Here is a 7041-nt window from a genome sequence, read left to right on the forward strand (position 1 = left end):
GCTGAAACTCTGAGCAAATGCACAGTCACTTGGGTATTTCTCAAAACCAAACTCTACTTTCACCAAAGGCACTACCCCACTGTCTTGTTACCCCAGGCCAGTTGAGAAAATGCTCAGCCATGGAAGAATCCATTGTCTGTATTAGCTACTGAATACACAAGTAGCAGAAATCAGTACCATTGTCCTTATTCACAAAGTAGAGCTGCAAGTGGGTCGTGGCTGATGGGAGAGTGGTGACAAGTACCAACAAGGTCAACACACATGTGTTCACAACAAAGAAAGGGAAAAAAAAAATAAAATGGCCTAAGCCCTGCAGTGCGGCTTCCATTTTCCATATTGCGGAGCTGAAAGGAATATGTTTCACCCCAGGATCAATAGCGAACTGCGTTACAAGATGAGTTTATAATGAGGTGTAACCTCATTTTGAGTCTGTGTCTGAACTATAATTGAATCCATAGTACGGTAAAGGAAGAATTAACACATTGAATTTACAGCACACAAAACAAATGACACTGGTTAGCCACTATAAAGATGATAGGTGCATTAGCACTGGCAGTTCTGGGTTTCATACTTTAGGAAGGACATAAAAGATCTGGAAAAAGAACAAAAATGTACCACAGGATGACCAGAGGGTTAGAAGAGTTTCCCAGGAGACTCAAGTAGTGAGGATTCTTTAGTCTGGATAGATGCAAACTGAGAGGGGACATGACTGCATTCTACAAAATCAGAAAGGATGCAGAGGGCAAAACCAAATTCTAGAACCCAAGGATGAAGGGATACTTTTGAAGCTTGAAAGTGTTAGGTTCAAAAGGAAAAGGGAACACTTCTTTATACAGGGGAGAGCTTGCTGCTGCTTTCCTCCAAATGCCCTGAGCTAGCTTGCATCATCAGTTAACTTCACTGTGTATCTATAAAGCTTCTTCTATCCACTTGGTCTGTAGTCCCTCTCCAGCCCCTATCAAGATACCTAATCTCAAGGAGTTTACAATCTAGTGTAGAGAAACAGTCACTAAAATAAATCACCAGAAGGGAAAAGCAACAGGGTTTAAAGATATGTTAGGTGTTACTGGAGATGGGGTAGAGGAGTGATGCAGATGTGATGCAGATATGATGTGGTAGTAGTTAACTCTAGCCAGGGCTTATCTTTTAGTTTTGATTAAACCCCAAATAAACAGGTTATCTGCCCTCAGTAACTGTGTATCTTGCTTGAACGTTTGAGACATCAGCAGCCAATTTAATTAATATTTATAAAGGAGTATTTCACTTGTAAGGATGATTATATTTGCAATACGGTGGGGATATTAGCTATTAATCAAGCAAATCCTCCTGAAGGAGATGTTATTTCAAAAAGAACTTGGATATTTGGGAGAGCAGTTTGGTCTGCTATATGTGTCTTGTCTTATGCTGTTGAGTCATCTCCGACCCCTAGCAACTCGATGGGCACATCTCTCCCAGAACGTCCCACTTTCCATCTGCAATCATTCTGGTAGTGTAGCCATAGAGTTTTCTTGGTAAAAATATGGAAGTGGTTTACCATTTGCCTTCTTCAACGCAGTCAACTTGAGTCTCCTTCCTCAACTCTCTCCCATACCACTGTTGCCCAGCATTGGTGAGTTTTGACTTGTAGGAGATTGCCTTCCACTCACTAGCCACTGCCCAAGCTAGGAGTGGAAATGCCTCTGCTTGACTCTCCCTCCCCTAGTCGAGACTGGTAGAGTACTGGAAACTCTCCAGGTACAATCCTGTGAGGGGGCAATATAGAGGGAAGGAATTCCAGACCAGGGAGTTGAGGAGTGGAGTCATGAGCAAGAGGTCAGAGGCAGGAAAGACAAAAACAAGAAACAGGGAGTAAGTTTGCTTGAAAAGTGGTGAAGGGGAGGAGTGGGCAATTATTTAGATAAATCAGAGCCAAATCCCCCTCATACATCAGTTATTCAGATAACTCTACCTAGGGATAATCTTTTTGTCTTGATTAAGCCCCAAAAAACCAGGTTATCTGCCTTCAATAACAGTATTTTGCTTGAATGTTTGAGACATTCAATCTCAAATTGAGCAGCCAATTTAACTAAAATTTATAAAGGGGAAATTCACTTGTAAGGATGATTACCTTTGCAATTTGCTTATACAAATTCTACCAAAGGGGGAAAAAAAAATCTTAAGACCAAAATTATCCCTTATCAACACTGGCTTCAGTGACATATGAGCTTCATGTTAAGGTTTAGTTTTATATGTCAATGCTTAGTAAAACTACCTTCAGGGTTTTAAAAATATCATCCAGCTCATAGCCTCAAACCTCATTTAAAGTGCATGGCATACTTTCTGTTAGAGTTTGCATTACATTTGCAATTACTTCACATTTTAGCAGCCCTAATTGACCACTAATGTATTATCTGCCCTACAACTACTCTGGCTGGAAGCCCAGCAAACTAGTAAAGTGGAGCTTGCTTTATTTTAGATTGGCCTTTGAGAAGATTTCATGAAATAATTTGACACCTTGCCAGTTGAAGTTTAAGCTTACATGACTTTTTAAACACGTAAAAATGTCTGGACATATGTTGCTTCCCGGAAGAAGCACATTACAATTCACAAATATAAGTTGAGATCGACAAATTTTTGACTGAGAGAAAACTACTTTCCCTTACTGGAAAAAAATGGTATGTGTTTGGGTGAGAACATTTGTCAGTTCCTCTATGCTTCTGGAACTCCAACCCCCCCCCCCCCCCCCCCCCCCCAACCTCTGGGTTAAGAGATTTCTAGTTTGCAAGCAGTTGTGGTGGGGAAGCTAACACTTGGCAATTTCAAGCAGGGTGGGCTGAGAAGAACTAGGACAGGATGCAACTTTAAGTATAACTTCAAAAGACATGGTGTGGTTGAGGCATTCTGGGGAAAAGCAGCAGACAGTTCAGTCTGGTGTATGACTATTACAGATGGGGTTAGCACTTAGAGTGTTGGCAGCCGGCAAGATGAAGAGCAGAGCATAAACAATAGCTGCCTCTTCAAACAGGAGCTACATCCTTAAACAAGAGGGCAGTTTTCATGTATACAACATGTGGAAAAAGAATTGCAGATCATGGATTAGCATTAACAGTTGCAAAATCAACTGGAGCTTCAACTTTGGGCTCCAAACCCTTGCTCTTGAGAATCACCCATACTAGTAATTGCATGCCAGACTGGCCTTCCTGCTGCCGAAATAATAATTGTGGTATTTGTTACGGACTTACTATGTGCCAGGCACTGTATTAAGCACTGGGGGGGATACAAGCAAATAGGGTTGGACACGGTCCCTGTCCCACATGGGGCTCACAGTCTCAATCTCCATTTAACAGATAACAGGCACAGAAAAGTTAAATGACTTACCCAAGCGTCACACAGCGGACAAGTGGTGGAGCCACGATTAGAACCCAGGTCCTTCTGATTCCAAGGCCCTTGCTCTACCCACTAAGCTGAGCATTGCTAATCACCCTGTTTGAAGTTGTAATTGATTATGCCCCTTAAGTATTTCTTCTCCCACTCAGCTTACCAATGCTTGATCTAAATTACTCATTCAGCAGCTATTTGGTTGTCTTATTCATTCATTCATTCAATCGTATTTATTGAGCGCTTACCGTGTGCAGAGCACTGTACTAAGCGCTTGGGAAGTACTATCCTTGATTCTTTACTCATTTCCCACTCACTGGAGCTATGCATGACAGAGTGGAAAGAGCTCTGATCTGGGAGTCAGAAGGTCATGGGTTCTAATCCCAGGTCCACCACTTTGTCTGCTGCGTGACCTTGGGCAAGTCATTTCACTGGGCCTCAGTTCCCTCATCTGTAAAATGGGATTGAGACTGTGAGCCCCATTTGGGACAGGGACTGTGTCCAACTCAATTTGCTTGTATCCACCCCAGTGCTTAGTACAGTGCCTGGCAAATAGTAAGCGCTTAGCAAATACCATAATAATAATAGTAATAAACATGGCCTCAATGTTGGTTGATTGGCTACATTCCAGAAAATCCTTGTTAATTAATCTGGCACCCTCGAGTATGGGTTTTAGGAATGCTGATAAAACTGCACAAAGGGTCAGATGCAATATCTGTGGTAAGTCCAGGTCTTTTGGCTGCATAAAAGATTGGATCTCACTGCTTCAGGCAGGCCTTCATTTTGGTCTACACAGACTGAGTCCAAGTGGGAAAAGGACTGTGTCCAAACTGATTAACTTGTATGTACCTCAGAGCATAGAAGCGTGCTTGTCACATAGTAAGTGCTTAAATGTAATAAAGTTATCATATCAATTAAGAATTAAGAATTATCAATAGTATTGATTATTAATGATATAACCTACAGCTTGATGTCACTGTTGTGGGTTCTGTTAAATTCCTAAAGCATGTATTTGCCTTTTTGATACTATTTTCTACTTTGTCCATCTGGGTATCAGTAGAGCATATTTTACTTGGCTAGCAGACCTCGGGGACTTATAGACCCATGGAAATAAAATAATGCCATGGGGCAAAAAAATCAGGGTGGTTGTCATATCCACACTTTCACAGGGCAAGCACAACTCTCAATCTTGAGGGAGAATCTCAATTCTCCCACAGAATTCCCAATTCCCATTTCTTTCTAGTCTGACAGCACTAATGATCCCTCCAGGCACATCTTTCATTAGCCTCAATAATGACTCAACCTGGTCAAAAAGAGAATTCAGACCTCCCCATTTTCTCCTCTTTGCCTTTTAAAAGGAGAGGAGGAGAATGATCTTCTTGCTGCTTGGACACTTTGCTACCATTTCCCACCCTCTTTTGTCTATTCCTATTATCGTGTCCTTGCAAGGCACCTGGGGATTTGAGTAATCGGCCCTTTATAAATATAAATGAAATGGAACAAGAAGAGGGAGGAAAGGAGAGATATGCAGAGAAAGAAAAAAATGTATTCCTCACAGAAACAGCAATGGCAACAGCCGTGTGGTCCATCCTGACCCTTGTACTCTAATAATGGAAAAGGAAAGCACCTGCCTAAAGAGAAGAACATCTTTGCAGCTTGAAAAAAATTAAAAAGGAAAGACCTAAACAGATGCTGTCTGCTGCCTAATGGCCATTGTTACCCCAAGCTGATTTTCAATTAATTGAAAGGGGGATTGGTAGTCACCAGTTGTTTTTTTTTCTTTTGTTACAATTCAGCATGGTTCACCTTGAAAATGCCTGTTTGGGTTTAGGTGATAAGGCAGCAGGTGTGTAGTCTAACTGCTTTGCATCTGCCTCTTGAGAGCTTCTGGAACAGCCAAGATTGACAGCTGATGTCCTGTTACTCTTTCCAGTTGGATTGTAGGGTCTGTGCAGAGAATAATCAGGCCCAAGAGTGAGATAAGAACAGGGAGGTGAAACAGCCTAAGATTCTCTCTGTCAATCAGGTCATCGTGGTAATGACAGGGTACCTGGGGCAGGTTTCAAGTCAGAACCAGTGGTGTGTGCTAGGGAGCAATGACTAAGAAGTAGATGCAGTGGTCAGGCTATCCTGAATGGAACTGCAGTTTAAAGGAAAGATAGCTATCCCTGGTGTATATCTGGCTCTTGTCAACAAAAGAGAATGGGGAAAAGGAGGAAGGCTAAACTGGTACTTCTGGGAAAAAGCGGAAAGCACTTGGGAACCCTAAAGCTTTACAACTGAGTCCTCTCGAAGCCAGAGGGCCAGTACAGCCCCTCTAGACTGTAAGCTCATTGTGGACAGGGAACAAACATGTTCCCATGTTCTACCAACTCTGTTATATTGTGTTCTCTCAATCAATAATATTTGTTCAGAGCACTGTACTAAGTGCTTGGGAGAGTACAAAAGTAACAGTTAGTGGTCACATCTTCTGGCCATAATGAGCTTACAGTCTAAAGGACAACCAAGTATTTAGCACTGTACATAGTAAGTGCTCAATAAATTCCATTGATTGATAGTGTGTTTTAAGGGCCAGCAGACAACAAGCTACCAATAGCCAGTCACTGACATTGCCTGGTGATGCAGCTGGGCCTCTGTATAGCTGGATCAGGAATTTGAAACCAAGTTACTCTTTGAACATCTTCCTCTCCTTCCAGTTCCCTGTTCATGTGGTCAAGGAGCCTTCCAGGACAACGTAACAGTAGCTGTACCATTACTAATTCTCACTTGCTGACCCACTTCAAATTCCCTGTTATTTTTTTAAGGTATAAGTCACTTTTGTTTTCTTACTTTAAGAGACTTCTTACAAATAAATTTAGAGAATTAGAATGATTGTCTATCTCCTTATTCAACCTCTCAGTGGGAAAAAAAATCATCTTCATAAGCCTGTGGAGAAACCACTAAGAATTTTTCCCCCATGAAATAGTCTTGTATTCAATTCTTCTATATGGGCATTAAGATTTTTTCATCTCCTACTGAAACATCCTCTATCCATTTCTTTTTGGGGGGATACGGTATAACATTCTTGGGGAATAGGGGAAGAAAAGGAAAGTTCCTATGATGTATCTAGGGAATTTGCCAGCTGAGTAGTTTAAGTTGCCCTTTGAGAAAATGATTCTGAAACTTAACACACTAAATGACACTGTTCCTCTCCCCCAAAGAAGATGGTGTTTTACACAATAAAAGACTGAAAACCTTTAGTTTCTGTAGTCCCTTCCTTGGTCAAACTGGTCAACAACTGGGTAAATTTGGGATTCTGGAAAGCATGTGTGACCTAAAAGCCTATGACAAAACTGCAGCATATCACATGACAACAGGCTTCTCTCTCCTCCTGGCCCTGCTTATCACATTCTAGAGTCCCCAGTGCTATTTTAAAGCTGAGGAATTCTGGAGCTGGATAGACAGAGCCTGAAGCTGACTCTCTCCTTATCCAGAAGGAAGTCAGCAAATGCCCCAGACTGGTTACCAGTTCCAGGGACGGGAAGAATCCAGACAAACTAGTACAGTACATTACACCCAGAGTGTTCAATAAATACTGTGAATTGACCATATCATCACATTTGAAAGCTGTGGTCCAGATAAAGACTTAAAATGCTCTTACCATAACCTTGTTTAGGAAACTTCCGACCATTTCAAGGCTCAAAT

General features: G+C 41.6%; 1 non-coding gene across 1 annotated transcript; it reads right to left on the reverse strand.

Moving 5' to 3' along the window:
* Nucleotides 1–1619: 1619 nt before the first annotated feature.
* Nucleotides 1620–1752, reverse strand: LOC119944335. The gene has a single exon (XR_005455824.1). It is a non-coding gene; the product is annotated as a small nucleolar RNA SNORA7 (small nucleolar RNA).
* Nucleotides 1753–7041: the final 5289 nt, after the last annotated feature.

This window comes from Tachyglossus aculeatus, chromosome 22 (assembly GCF_015852505.1).
Source record: "Tachyglossus aculeatus isolate mTacAcu1 chromosome 22, mTacAcu1.pri, whole genome shotgun sequence".
Taxonomy (NCBI): Eukaryota; Metazoa; Chordata; class Mammalia; order Monotremata; family Tachyglossidae; genus Tachyglossus; species Tachyglossus aculeatus.